Raw genomic sequence first — 16,218 nt, forward strand, 5'->3', positions numbered from 1 at the left:
CTTTGTATGGGGCTCCTAAAATACTCCACCACTTGGTTTCCAGGGACCCAGCCTGGCTGAGACTACAGGTGGGAAGTGATCAGCATCAGGAACTGGATGGCCATGGGACGACCAGGGCTCACTCAGGCTCAGTCTAGATTGGAAGCAGTATGTGGCAGTAAGAGGAACCCAAAGCCAATCCAATCCATCTTCCGACTGAAGCCTCTTCTACACCTTTTGTTGTGATGGGAACAAACCTGCTTATTGGAATATGGACCACCGCACTCTAAAGCAGCACCTGCCCAACCTGGGCCCCCAGCAGAGCCCCCAGACCCACGGAGGTCTTCCAAGGTGACAAGAGGATTCATGAGGCCATTTCTCCCATCCTTAAATCCTAACTGAATTTAATTTAAAGCTGTACAGGCTAACCAAAGTATCCTTGTTTTTCACTCAAATTAGAACCAACTCAGAGTGCTAATACGAGTCATGTAGATCAGAAACTATGATTAGAGGTGATACGTGCATTTGATTAAATTTAAATGGAAAAGCAAATCAAATATTTATCATTAAGTACAGTTTGCTTGACAAAATCTTTCGAAACATGTTGTACTTTGCAGGGAGTTAATAAAAGAGGCCTCTTCGGTGCAGAAAAGTTGAAATCATTTGACAAAAGGCAAGAAAAGGCTCATATATTTCATCAGCTCATTACACGAGGCCAGAAGCATCTCATTCCTTGCCTGAGGAGATGCTGAGATCTTGGTCTCTTCTCCAGAGAACAGCATAGTTTAGACAGGGGGAGGCTAGGTTACAAATCCAGCATATATCCTGTCTTTTCTATACAAAGCATATCTGAGGGTAATCAGAGAATTAATGAAGGGTCCACTTCATAGAAGTATTCAGCTGTAGCCTTTGCCCATGGTTCTCTGCATCATTTAATAAGAGAACATGAGCTTGAGATATTAAAAAACCTGGATTTGAAACCCAGCTCTCCTACACATTATGTTCCCGACTTTCGACACATGCATCATGGAAGACATGCAACCGCAAGTATCAAAAATGCCAGTAAACGCTGGCTTAGAAAACTGGGGTTTGTGTATCACGAATAACAGGAAGTCAGCTACAGTAATCTCAAAATGGAACAATTCCATGAGAGCATCATCGAGAAACTGCCTCCGATCCAATTTCTGCTCCTAGGTGAATATGAGTGTAAGTGTTCCTCTTCTTTTTGGCATGATCATGATTACTCCTCCAGCCATTGCATCCGCATCCCAGGCAGGGAGTAGATATTTTTTTCTTCAAATAGAAATAAAGACCTAAAATTAAAAATTAGTGAATCCTATTGAAACCCATCTGATATGTTAAAATAAGTTCAGATGTTTTGGTTATAAACATAGTTAACAAGACATTTAAATGGGTTAATAATGAGGAGGAGAAGAGGGGAGGAAACATAGAATGAAAGAAGGGAGCAGAAGTTGAAGAAGGAATAAAGAGATGACGGCAGAAAGGTTAAGGAGAAAAGTCTCCTTGATTGCTTTTGCTCTTTTGAAAATTGGTAAATAAAAGTAAAAGCAATCAAGCATTTATCCTGCCTTTTCTGTACAAAGCATACCTGAGGGTATTCAAAGTCTTAACGAGGGGGTTCTCTCTATGGCAGTATCACAGCTTAGAGGAAAAGTGAAGACTGATAAAATTAGAACCTCACATTTTGTGGGGCACCTGGGTGGCTCAGTCAGTTAAGAGTCTGACTCTTGATTTCAGCTCAGGTCATGATCTCAGGGTTGTAAGATCGAGCCCCATGTTGGGCTCCGTGCTCAGTGGGGAGACTGCTTAGGATTCTCTCTTTCCCTCTGCCCCTCCCCACCTCTAAAATAAATAAATAAATCTTTAGAAAAAGAACGTAACATTTTGTGAACTCAAAAGAAATAATGGATCCAGGCAATCATCATGAAGCACTGCTAATGTCACAGAAAATCCATTACATGCAAGGGGAAAAATACATCATCTTCTAAAGATTGTGGTATTCTTGCTAAAAACTCCAACCTGAATCTATCAAACTTCAAAATCTAACTTTACTGGAAATAGAGAGGCAGAGAAATGTGATAAATAATGCCATGGGGATTCAATCAGCAAAGTCCAGAACATGGGAAAGGCTACATAGGAAAGGCTACAGGCCAAACAAGCAGTTTTCAACAAATAAATTACATGGGGAATAAAAAACTAGAGGAAGAGAAAGAAGAGGGTTTTTTTTTAAATTGAGGCATATCCAGCAATTGCACTGTATGACACTTATTGGACTGTTGATAGAAAAAAACTATAAAAAGAATATAAAATAATTGGAGGAATTTGAGCACTGACTCAGTATTTCATGATTATAAGAAATTATTTTTAATTATTTAGATGTAAATATAGTATTGTCATTACATTTCCTTAAAGAGTACTCCCCTAAAAACACACTGAAACCTGTATGGATTAAATTATACAATGTCTGGGATTTCCTCCAAAATAATTCAGGGGGGAGGAGGAAAGTGAATGTAGGCACACATGTAATAACATTGGCCATGAGCTGGCAACTTGAAATTGCATCATGGATGCAAGGGAGTAATTTATGACATTATGCTTTCTACTTTTTATGTGTCTGAAATTTTCCATAATAATTTTTAAAATGCTAACCAACCTCAGAATGAATAACATTAGGCAAAAATACCACTGAACTTAGCCCAAAGTGAATAAACCATTCCGAGCCAGTTATTTCCCTCAGAACTGGCAGAGATGTTTCCCCAGTGCCCTGGGGAGCGGGAGTGGGGGGATCTTGAAGTCGATATCAGAACCAGAGAGCCCTTCAGCAGAAAGGAATAGTATAATAAAACCTATGATTTCTATGCAAGAAATTTCTATGAAAGAAATTATCTTTTCTGCGTATCCTCTTCACAAAATCCGAAATTAAAAAAAAAAACCCTCTAGATTTTATTATAAAAACCTGAACCGTATGATCTTACCTTGCCACAAAAATCAAAGTAGGATTTCCCCACATGATCAAAAGCAGGTAAAAAGCTCCTTGGTAATGTTGACTTTGCAAAGCATCTTTTTTTCTCTCTCTCTCTTTCCAGGTACGCTCCAAGTTACACATTCACATATATTTTCACATAATTACAAGGTTTTAAAGAAAAGAAAATGTGACCCTAGAGAAGTCAGATAGTTTTCAAGATATTCTAAATTAAATTTGTGCATTCACTTAGTCCACAAATATTCGAGTGCCTACCCTCCACTGAACATTGTCCTGGGTTTTAAGAGATGGTACTGAGGAAAAAGAAGAGGTTCATTTTTTGTCTGGTGGAATTTCCCACATGGAGAGACCTCAGGAGACAGAGTGTCCACCAAAAATGCCCTTGAATAAGTATACCTGACAACCTACGTTCATAGCAGTATTGTTCATAGCTGCAAAGTTCATAGCTATTGTTCTCAATAGCAGAGAGGTGGAAGCAGCCCCAGTGTCTATCAACAGATGAATGTGTAAAAAAAAAAAAAACTGTGGTAAATACACACAATGGAATATTATTTGGCCTTAAAAAGGAAGGACAAGGGGGGGTGCCTGGGTGGCACAGCGGTTAAGCATCTGCCTTCGGCTCAGGGAGTGATCCCGGCATTATGGGATCGAGCCCCACATCAGGCTCCTCGCTACGAGCCTGCTTCTTCCTCTCCCACTCCCCCTGCTTGTGTTCCCTCTCTCGCTGGCTGTCTCTATCTCTGTCGAATAAATAAATAAAATCTTTAAAAAAAAAAAAAGGAAGGACAAGGATGTTCTGGCACCTGGTACAAATGGATGGACCTTGAGAACAAAGTGAAATAAGGCAGTCACAAAAGAACAAACACTGCACGGGTCCACTTTCAGGAGGCATCTAGAATCGTCAAGTGTATACAGATGGAAACTAGCACAGTGGTTGCCAGGGGCTGGGGGCGGGGGAATAGGGGCTTATTGTTTAATAGAGTTTCCGTTTCAGTTTTGAAAGAGGCAAGGTGTTCTGCGCAGGGATGATGGCGGTGCTTGCACGACAATGTGAATGCTTTCAGTGCCACTGAAACTGTACCCTTAAAAATCGTGGAGGTGCTAAATTATATGTTATGTGTATCTTACCACAATTATTATTTTTTTAAATTACAGCCTGCAGTGAACACCACCAAGAAGAGTTACATAGCTGTTCAAGAGAACACTATGGGCTGCCTCCCAGTGTTTCGTCCCCATGCTGTCCTTCCCAATATACCTTATATTTGCTTAAGGGTCTACTTCTCCCACACATAGTCATACCAATACCTTCTCTGCCTCTTTTGGTGTATACAGATTAGTCCAAGCCAATCACACCATGATGCTGTTCCGACAGCTATCACTGATCTGAAGAGTGCTTTGGCACATGAACTACATGGGTCCAGTAATATTGAAGTAAAACATTTATATTCCATGGTTGGAAGAGATGGAAACAAGGAAGCACGCTGGTTCCATTTGCTGCTGGCAACCATTTTGTAAACATGAGGGGAAGCCACTTCGGGCTGAAGGTAATGCAGGAAGCAAATCATAGAAAAACTCAAAGGACCTGGTCACAGAGAGAAGTCACTGACATTGCTAAGCCACCGAAACAACCAACTCCGTAGCCATTCCTACCTCTAGACTTAGTGTTTCATGAAATAGGACATATTCCTATTATAAAAGTTTAAGTTAAGTCTCTGATAGTTCAACCCAAGTCATCCTTTCTGAAGTAATACTACCAAAGAAGCAACAAATAGGAGTAACTGTTCTAGTTGTAGAATTCAAGACAAGTAACATGCAGGCCCAGGCAACAGCATATGCAAAGGCCCTGTGGCAAACGGAACGGAGTTCCTGTCCTGGAGTTCCAAGAAGGGAAGGAAGTCCAATCTGGCAGAAGCTCAGAGGAAGGGGGTGAGAAGTGAACAATGTTATCAGAAGAGGTTGAGAGATGGGGAGGAGGTGCCAGATTCTATATGTTAAGTCATACAAAGATTTGGGTTTTAATCCTAATATCAGGATCCTGTGAAGTGTTTTATAACATCATGAGGACATGCTCTGATAGGCGTTGAGTAGACACTACAATGTGTAGAACTGATTGGAGGAAGGTCAATAAGAACACGGAGAAATGAGTATCTCAGGCCACTGATGGCAGCCTAGGCCAGGGCAGTGTGAGGAAGGTAGAGAAGTGTGGACAGATTTGCAAGATTTCGAAAGGCAGTGTTGGTGGAACACATGTTGTGGAAGAAGAGGGAGGTGTCAGGGGTGATTTCCAAGTGCCTGGATGTAATGGGATGAATGTGAGTGTTTTTGTTATGGCAGGGGACACTAAGAGACAACCAGATTTGGAGACAAAGATCTTGAATTATAAACAAGGATAGAACTAATACCTAACAAACTTGACTCACTAAGGTAGCATTCTTATTTTTTTTTAAAGATTTTATTTATTCATTTGAGAGTGAGAGCGCATGAGAAGAGGGGAGAGGCAGAGGGAGAGGGAGAGGGAGAAGCAGACTCCCTGCCAAGCTCGGAGCCTGATGCTGTGGGACTCGATCCCAGGACCCGGAGATCATGACCTGAGCCAAAGGCAGACACCTAATCATCTGAGCCATCCAGGTGCCCCTAAGGTCACATTCTTAATTAATTATAACTAATAGAAATCAATAGTAGTAGCTACCATTTACTAAGCATGTATTCTGACTGGGTCACACAGTCACTGCACTGTAATTATAGTCGTCATTGCAGCAGACTGTATTTTCCCACGAGCCCCTCAACAATGTCTCATACTCCACGGTAACGCCACCTTACCCCTGCTCCCATCCGGAGGTGATGTCTATGTCCCCACCTTGAATGTGGGCAGGCTTGTAACTACTTCAACCAATAGAATAGGTCAGTAGTGCTGCTATTTGATCTCTGAGGTTAAGTTCTAAAAAGCCACACATTCTGACAAGTACTTTTGGGACACTTATTCTAGGGGAAGCCAGACCATATAAGTGGTCCAACTATTTTGAGACCACCAAGCTGGGGAGTTCACACCCAGGTACTCTGGTTGCCAGATTTCATTGAGCTCTTGGCCAACAGTCAATGGCAGCTTACCAGCCAGGTGCGGGGATCACCTTGGAAATATACCATCCAGCTCCACTCCAGTCACCACCACTGTCGCCATGAGGAGCAGAAACAAGCCATCCCCATCGAGCCTTTCCTAAAAGAAAATAATAGCTAACTGAGCAAAATAACTGATTATTGTTGCTCTTTTCTGGCAAGTAAGTTTTGGTGGAGTTTATAAGGCTCTCTCCACCATGATATAGGTGAAGAAATGGAGACTGACAGAGATTAATGTAACTTGCCCAGGGTCACAGAGTTAGTGAGCACGGCAGCCAGAATTAAAACTAAATCCCTCTGGCCCAGAACCTGGGTTATTTCTTAAATCTCATTGCTGTCCCACTCCTGGTCACATCCCAAAATTAAACTGCTATTTCCATTTTAAATCTTGTATCTTATCCCAAAGCATGTCTTTGAACCCAACCTCAAATACATGCATTTTGAAAGCAATCTATTCCGCTTAAAAACAACAACCTGTCAGTAAACCAGAGAGATTTGCAAGTGCTTAAAAAGTTGTGTGTGTGTGTGTGTGTGTGTGTGTGTGTGTGTGTCTCCCATCCCTCTTCCCAAGCAGTAGGGAATTGATAGGGAATTAAAACAGACAACTTCCATTTTCTTTCAAGAGAGATTTATGACCACTGTCTACAGAATTTCAAGCTGTGAAGTGACCTGCAAAACAAACTGTTTTAAAATAATATGTTTAAAGCAAAGCAGTGTTACGTACAATTAATGTAAAAATTATCAGAAGTGATAGTTGCTGAGAAAAAGTGAAAGTAGAGAAATATGAGTTACGAAGGAGCTGGCATTTCAAGAAGCAGTGATCCATCAGCAAGGAGCACAAATCAAGGGGGTAATCAGGTCTGTAAATGACTTCAGAGTAACTTCTACTAACCAGACATCTCAAAGTGGAACTCAATCCCTTTGTCACTGCCTTTGTCCAGCCCTTAGGATTTCACCCATATCCCCCAGAAGCTTCCATTAGGTGGTCGCTCTGTCCCCCAGCCTCACCAACAGTTTTGCACAAACATCCCACACCCCACTCCCTCTGCTGGGAATGCTCAACGTCTGCCCCTGGCCAGGATGAACCTTTCTCATGCTACAGATTCCCATACGCCAGTTCCTCAGCGCTGCATCCCTGCTGGGATCCCATGAAATGATATACAGAAACTGCTGTGCCAGGTAAACCTCGTCCTGGTCTTGCTATGTGCGCTCAGACGACAAATTCTCACCTTTGTTCCCCAGACCGAGCTTTAGCCGTCTTCGAATCCTTTCTGAATGGCATGCTGTATTCTTCAGAGTTCTCAGATGCCTGCAACGGAAACAGACATTGGCTGCTGTAGACAGAAAAGGAAAGTATGAAAGGATATAAATAGCTCACAATTTCAGGGAGCACTGGAGGACCAGGCTTGGAGCTACATAGCCAAAGCTGTACCTCAGAAGGGAGACTCATAAGGAAACCTGCAGCTGCTTGACCAAATAGGGTGTAAAGGGGGAACTAATAGGGTAGGGAACAATACCAGAAGCTTGGGGGACCAGGTGTGACAGTCCAAGAGGTGATGCGGGTCTGAACTCAGGCAGGCGTTATTGAGATGGAGTGAGCAGACAGGTTCAAGAAACTATTGAAGTGTGGGCTGACAGAACCTGCAGATTGCTAAGAGGGCTAAGGGAGCAGGGGCATGCTCAGACCACTCCCGAGCTGCCGGCCAGCTCCTGGGATGGATAGCAGTTTCACCAGCAGCAGTAGGGAATGAAGAGATGGGTGTGGGGCTGGATGGCAGAGGGATGGGCTGAGAGCTGTCTGGGACACACTCAGGTAGAGGAAACAGTGGTTCTATCAGTGAGCACGTCCATCACGCAGACGGACTAAGCTAAGGGAAGACACTGGGAACGGTACACAGAATGGGTGCGTAAGAACGTGCTGGTGTTTGAAGTCAGCGGAATACACGAGACTGCCCAAGGAGCGTTTGTGGTGAATAAAAATGGATCAGTGCCGGAACCGGGGTGGCCAACTCATCCCAGTGTGCATGACATTTTCCAGGTTTTAGAACTAGAAGTCCCACATCATAGAAAACTCCTCAGTCTTGGGCAATTCAGAACCCACCGTGTAGGGAGCAAGAAAAAACATGAGAGGAAGATGATTTGCCCAAGGTCATCTAGCCAATGGGCTGCAAAACCATGCCTAGAACCCAGACTTCCTAACTCCCAGGTACTCTTCAGAGTCTGCTGGACAAACACTAAATTGAATGAAACCAGGAAGAGAGTGAAGTACTCTGGTCCGAACCCTAGACTCCTGACTCACTAGGTATATGACATCAGGCAAACCAGTGACTCTGAGACTTAACTTTCCCTACCCAAAGCGACAAAGTTTATACATGTATATTCCCTAACCCCAGAAAGAAATGTGAGCTCAAATAAAAACACAGAGGCGATGAAAGGCGAAGACTCTGCAGGCAAGCTGACAAGAAAGGGAAAGAACCATGGATGAATGTACCTGTCCCTGATTCAGGAATCTAAGCCCAGGGGCGCTGGCCCTCTCCTGGCCCAGCCCTTGCACTGGTTTGAAAAGTTTAACCCTCACTAAAGTGTCCTCATCGCTCCTGTGAAAAATATGGTCCCACTACTAAAACTGTCTGGAGTAAGATATATGTCTCCCAGAAAATGCTAGTGGATTTATCACAACTGGGCCATTCATCTGTTAAAAAGCAGAATGGCATTTATTGCCAATTGCTCCCTTTATAGGAGGAAAGAAACAGGGAGCCTAATAAGCTTGCTTAATTTTTTTTCTTTTATGGCTCCAGCAACTGCACTAAATATTCCGTCTGCTTTTCTTACGCAGTTTGGAGGCAGCTCTGAACTTCGGAAGTGTTACGGGGAAGATTCCAGCAGAACCACATGCGGCAGCCTTGGGAGGAGACACTGGCTGGAAAGAGGCTCTGAGAACTTGTCCTTGCTGGGGGTTTCGTGATCACTGAGTTAACTTTTTAAAAGTTAACCGATGTAACTTTTAAAAATCCCTCAGGCAGTGGGCAGGCTATCTTGCAGTGATTTGGTTGAAATAATTCTGAGATACAGGGGGCTTTTAAGTCAAATAGAAAAACAGCATAGGTTTCTGAAGGAAAGGGTTGGGAGGTTACACCCAGGTCTGAGCCCTGATACTGGTTAACTCTGTTAACTTGGTTGACATCAAGGGACCTCAGAAGGCCTATTTCGAGTGCTCACCCCGACATCCCACAGCACGCACGCATCCACCCTGATACTCCTGCTATTTCATTCATCTCCCACTTAAGGAGTTTGAAAGCATCTGCTTAGATCACACAGTGCTTTTTCTGGAGCACAGAGCTGCACAAAAAACACTGAAGTCCTGGCTTTTAGATCCCAGCTCTACCATTTAAATGAACTTCCAGGCCAGCGCTATCCAAAAGAACTTCCGGAGATGAAGGGGATATTGTCATATGCGCTGTCCAATATGGCAGCCACTAGCCACAGGTAGCTAATGAGCACCTGAAATGTGGCTGGGGTGACTGATGAATTGAATTCTTAAGCTTATTCAATTATAATTAGTGCAAATGTAAATCTAAATAGCCACATGTGGCTGGACAGTTCAAATTGAGCCTGTTTGAGCCTCAGCAACTTCATCTGTAAAATACATCCTAAGCAAGACTGCTTTGAGGATCATACGTTATAATGCCTGGAAAGCTCCTAGCCTTGTGCCCAGCATGGAGTCAAGGTTGGTAAGACAAGAAAGTGGGACCTTTCATGGATCTGTCTTCGTTTGGCCCTAGATTCAGGACTTTGAGGCCTGATACTAACCGGGGGTGTCAGGCAGCATAAAGATTCCAACCAGCAGTTGTCCTGAGGCCACAGGAAAGCAATCCATCTTTTAGTGAACTTTCCATTGGTGGCCAAGAATGTTCTGCATGAGGAAATCTATTAACTGCTTCATGAGTGAATATTTACAGGAAGTTAGAAACTGCTGACTTTAGCTAAGGAGAATGCCCCTCTGTGGAGTTTCATGGCCGATTAAAGCTCTGGAATTTCATTGAGGGGATTTATAGATAAAGGTTACTAACTATACAAGTGCATTTTTAAATATGCTCTCACAAAGTGGAGGTTCTACTCAAGATGTGGCAGTGGGGCTTCCAGCGGGCAAAGGAGAGCTCTTTAAATACAATACTGAATAATAACAGAACTGTGCTGCTCCAAGGTTTTCAGCCACAGGCAGCATTTCCCAAAGGCTCAGACTCCCAGACTCAGAAGGACCTTAAAGACCATCTCATCCCAGCCCTCCTCCAATGCTCAAATCCTCCCAACACATTAGCTTCATCTTGAACAACTCCTGTGATAGGGGATCTCCCTGTGTCCTAAGGCAATCATTGCATCATTGGACATGTGATACTGTTAGAAAGAGCTTCCTCTGGTGAGCAAAAATCCAGTGGAGAAACATGGTGTCTTAGAAGAGCACTGAACTCTGCCATTTTCATGTTCCATCCCACTCTTTGCGCTGGCTCTGCTTCTTCAGCTCCGGAGGCAAGCTCAAGATGGCTAATCTCTTGCAATGCCTCTCCCCACAGTGGGAATAATAGCAGTATAGTAGAAGTAGTTGCACAACTATTGCTGTAATTGTTTTTTTTTTTACTAATATTACTCCTAATAATTCCTCCACAGACTTGTAAATACGTGAACATTTGCCATCTCCCTTCACCTGGCTCAGCAACATTACATGCATTGATCTCTCTCCTGTGTTAGAATTCCAGATGCCCCACGGTCTTAATAATTCAACGAGCCTGGATTGCTGTGCTGGAGACAAGCTGACACTGGAAACTATAACGGGAGTGACATCTAGAATCAGTCCATCCCTCCAGCTTCACTTTCTGTGCAGTTGCTGGTGGTGGTGGTCATACTACAAGCAACACTGAAAACACTGGGTTTCTAGGATGACCATGAATCAGGCACTATGCTAAGTACTTAGCACAGATAATTTCATTCAATCTTTAAAACAACATTGGGAGGTAGGTATTAGCATTATCGTCTACAGATAGGAAAATGGAGCAAGACAAGTTAAGTAACTTCCCTAAAAGTATGTAAGTGAGGCTAGAAATTAATCCAGACAAACCAACCCCAGACTGTGCTCTTTCCCACAGCAAGAGAGAGGTATTAAAAGCATAAACTCTGAAGCCAGCTATGAACCGTTCCTATCCCAAAGGCGGAGACACTCTCAAGAGATTATTATATAATAACAGTCCCAGCAAGAGACCAGGGGACCTCACCGGAAAATGGAGAAAGAGAGGATCAAGTGAACGGCTTCATGGGACTTTAGGGCTTGATGGGATGGGAGACGGCAGAAACTTTCTCGATGGAGGGCCCTAGAGAAGGATAGGAAGAGATAGGAAGGCAGTGTCCATCAGGTAATAAGGTCCCTGAAAATTTGCAAAATGCTGAAACATCAGTCCACTAGACAAGAGAACTGAAATGCTTTTAAAAAGAAAGGATACAAATTAAACATACTGTTATCATGTTACCTGGCAATCATGTGCCCTGGCATTTACTCAAAGGAGTTGAAAACTTATGTCCATACAAAAACTTGCATGTGGAAGTTTATAGCAGCTTAATTCATAATTGCCATAACTCTGAAGCAACGAAGATGTCCTTTAGCAGGTGAATGGATAAACCGTGGAACACTTAGACAATGGATTATTATTCAGTACTAAAAAGAAATGAGCTATCAAGCCATGAAAAAGACATAGAGGAACCTTAAATGCATATTAATGAAAAGGATACATACTGTGTATTTCTACCTATATGATATTCTAGGAAACGCACAATTATGGAGACAAAAAAAAGATCAAGGTGGCGGGGGGACACCTGGGTGGCACAGTCGGTTAACTATCTGACTCTTGTTTTTGGCTCAGGTCCTGATCTCAGGGTCATGAGATCAAGCTCTGCATCAGGCTCCACACTCATTGCAGTTTGCTTGAGATTCTCTCTCCCTCTGTCCCTCCTACTCTCTCTCTCTTTGTCTTTCTCTCCAAAATAAGTAAATAAATCTTTTTTAAAAATCATTGGTGGTAAGGTATGTGGAAGTGGTGGGGAAGGGAGGAAGAGATGAATAGCCAGAGCAAAGGGAATTTTAGGGCAGTGAAAATACTCTGTATGATATCACAATGATAAATATATGCCTTTATACATGTGTCCAAACTCATAAAATGTACAACACCAAGAGTAAACCCTGGACTTTGAGTGATTATGATGTCAGTGGAGGCTCATCCTTGGTTTCAAAAATAAAAAGCCCCTTTCTGGTGAGTGATGTTGATAAGGTGAAAGGCGATGCATGCGTGGGGTCAGGGGATATACAGGAAATGTCTCTATCTTCTCTCAATTTTGTTATAAACCTAAGACTGCTCTAAAAAAATTAAGTCTCTAAAAATTAAAAAACAAGAACAACAAAGAGAAAGAACGTCCTCATAAAAATAAATTTGACCGTTGAGCCATCAGAATGATCATTATTCCCAGAGAACTGTTTCTCAAGCTCCGACATCTTTAACCATTTTTCATTTCACAGCCTTCCATCTGCCCTTCAAGCGTGCTTATCTCCAAAACAAAGTTGCAAATTCTTCTAGTGGTCCAGAGACTTCCTTTTTTGACCCTCAAGTCTGGTCCTGTCTTCTGCTCAGTTCTACTTCAGACCTCAGTATCTGAGGTGGATTTCTAGAAACCATGGATACACATCAGAGTTCTGCATTCTATGTGAAAGTATGTTCCAAATTTCTTTTATTTTCTTTTTTTAATTTAGTTTTGTTTTATTTACATTCAATTAATTAACATAGAGTGTATTACTATTTTCAGAGGTAGAGTTCAGTGTGTTCCAAATTTCTTAACCAGCCAGGAGCCACTGGTATTTCTTGAGCACCTATTATGAGCCACAAACTGTTCTAGCACTTACATGCATTAACTCCTCTTTGATTGACCCTGTGAGATAGGTGCTATTAATCATCCCAGTTTAACGGTTGATAAAATAGAGATCGAGTAACTTGCCAAGTACTAGATAGTTTGGGTCTCAAATCAGATAGGGAAGTTGATACCCAAGGAAGGACAGTGACTTACCTAAGGTCACCTTGCCATGATAAAACTGAATTCAAGCTTCAGTCTCTCATTTCACCGCACTTTCAATGATACAATGCAGTACATGAAAATACTTTGAAAAAAATCTGCTGTACAAGTTCTATGATATATTTATTATTGTTAACATTCCTCTCCCACAAGGCAAAATGTTTTTCACACAATAGGTGGCCGACAGATATGCTTAGGCTATAAAAAGTGGACCCAGGAATACAATTTAAAATACAAGGTCTTAGGTAAGAAAGGCCTTTTTGGAAATATATAGAAAGGCTTTTTTGCACGGCCAACATTCCATTAGTACTCCAAATCATTAATCATATTTCGTGCTTCAAGTCAACCCAATGCCTTTGCCTGTAAACTTTTAACAGATTAGAAACAGGTGACCTGCTTCCTGGACTCTCCTTCAGTAGGAAAGCACTTGGGAAAAACTACAGGGGTTAGAAACTCAGGTCCAGGCTAATGAGGCCTGCACTGCCCATAAAATAGCATTGTGGAATTGGCTGATTGTCACAGGAGCTCACAGCTCAGACCCAAGAAGCCAGTCAGAGAAATAAGATGACCACTTTATAGAGTAGAGAACTAAAGTGCCCCGGGGGCTGTGCGTATAGTGGCATTAAGTGAACTAAGGCTGATGAAAGTGGAAAACAAACTCACACCCTACAACTCCAAACTTCTAGAGCATTAACCAAATATCTTCATCTGAAAGAAATAATTCCATTATGGAGGGAAAATAATCAATAGCTAATTGAAACACATCTATTGAGCAACTGCCTTTTGTCTAGAACTAGACTGAGTATCTTGAGATTTCATAGTAAGTGTTGGACATGATTTCAGCCGCTCAGAGTGTCTATATCAACAATTAGTATTAGAAATATTTTGAAGAAAGCTCTAATGGCCCTTTCAATTCTTGAATGATCCTGGTTGATACTAAAGCCACATAGAAGAATGGCTAAAACATAGACTTGGGAGCCAGATTGTGGAGGCTCAAATTCTAATTTTGACACTTACTAGCTATAACACTTACTAGCTTGATCTTGGGCAAGTCACTATCTTTCCGAGCCTCAGTTCCCCCTCTGTAAAATGGGGCAATATTTGTACATACCTCATATAGTTGTTGTAAAAATTGAATGAGTTAGCATCTGTAAAGCCCTATGTTACAATTGGGCATGTACTAAGCATCTTGTCTATACTCATTATGTCTCTATAGATTGGAAAACCAAGGCTATGTGCCCAGAGGCAGTACAGGCAACAGAGAGTGTCAGAGTGAGAAGGCCTGTTGCTGTGATGACATGTCAGACAGGATGCGTCTTCCTTTGACCCCTTCAGGATTGCAGAAGGAATCCTCAAGCTATCCTGCCAGCACTGGAAATGGGCAACTTTACTCAAGCTGCATGGCGTAGGTTCTTGTTTGGATGTAATAATCTGTTTTTAATCTTGTGTGTAAATGAACACAGAGGTTAGTCACTGGGTGCATATTAATCTAAAATAAATGAATACATTTGAATTAATCAGATCTTCAGTCTATGTAAATTGATGATTTATAATGATATTAGCACAAATTGCAATGATAAATCATTTTAAAATTAGATCCAATGTTCCTTAAGGCAGCAAGGACTCCGGAGATTTGAACATAACTTGTGACAACTTTAAAATGTAGATTGGTCTGGCTGTAGCTTGGGGGCAGAAGCAAGGGGCCAGAAGACCAGAGGGCAATGTGGAACCACATTTTATGAAGGGACAATGGTAATGGGACCTGCAAGGTCACAAAAATAAGAAAAGAGCAAGAGAAAGTCAATGACACAGACACATTCTGCATTTCCCAGTTTATTTTCTGGCTTGGGACTGAAGACTTTGAGCCTTTGATTCAATTCAAGGCAACAAAGAGGAGTTAAATTGAGGCAGCTTAATGAGAAGGAAAGATTTCAGGGGGTTCTTCCACTTGTTGGTGATTTAGGGCAAACTAACTTTGCTGAGGCTGCTGATTTCATCTGAAAAATGGACTTCATTATCCCAACTTTAAAGTACTGTTATGAGAATTAAATAATATTGGATGTGAAGTGAAAATCCCAGTTTATGAAGAATAGAGTAGTAATTTTAAAAATGGAGTCAGACTGCCTGGGTACAAATCCTGGCATTGCTACTTGCTGGCTGTGAGACTTTCAAATAATACTGTAGTGTTTCTGAGCCTCTGTTTTCTCCATTATGGAATGGGGATAATATTAGGGCCAACCTCTTAGGATTGGTGGGATAATTAAATGTAAACATGCAGGTCTTGTAACCAAGGAGGTACTTGGTGAGTGTTAGCTATTAGTATAAATAATTGTCATTGATGTTACCATGAACTCTGGGTGGTGATACTGTGTGAAACTGGCCTAAGAAGAAAGGAGGACCTATGATGGACATACCAATGGAAGAGAGAATATGTAGCCAGTGAATCAAGGGGACGAGGAAGCAAGTAACTGTACAGGAAGGAAGGAAGTGAGGAAGACATTGTTGAACACATATAGTAACTTCCCTGCTAACCCTAGACTGTCACTTTTTTCGTATGTTCACAGTTAGAGAGCTGCAGGAAGAGAGGATTGCCTGAAGGTTAGAAATTGAGCAATAGTTTGCGAGACAAAGAATAAGGGGTCGCAATCACTCTGGGCTTCCTCTCCTGGGAATGAGCCTTGTATAGAAAATAATAAAGGTCTGTGATGAGCTTTAATTTGCCCTCGTGTCCAAAACGGTGATTCTCATCTGTAACTGTTTATAAATAAAAGTACCAATGCCCTGAGATCCCACCAGAATTTTTCAGCCACCTGGCTGATGGAAACATTTTGGAGCCTTAAGATGGAAATTGCAAAATGATTGTAGAACACTGCTTCATAAACATCACAGGAGGTAAGGAGATGAGTAAGAAATAAACCGTGGCAAGAAAGCATCATTAACTATAAGTTTGTGAATAACAAGAAAATCTTTGTACACATGTCATAGAAGGAGGTACTGAGGCCACTCTCCCAAGG

Source organism: Ursus maritimus, unplaced genomic scaffold (assembly GCF_017311325.1).
Source record: "Ursus maritimus isolate PB19 unplaced genomic scaffold, ASM1731132v1 scaffold_8, whole genome shotgun sequence".
Taxonomy (NCBI): Eukaryota; Metazoa; Chordata; class Mammalia; order Carnivora; family Ursidae; genus Ursus; species Ursus maritimus.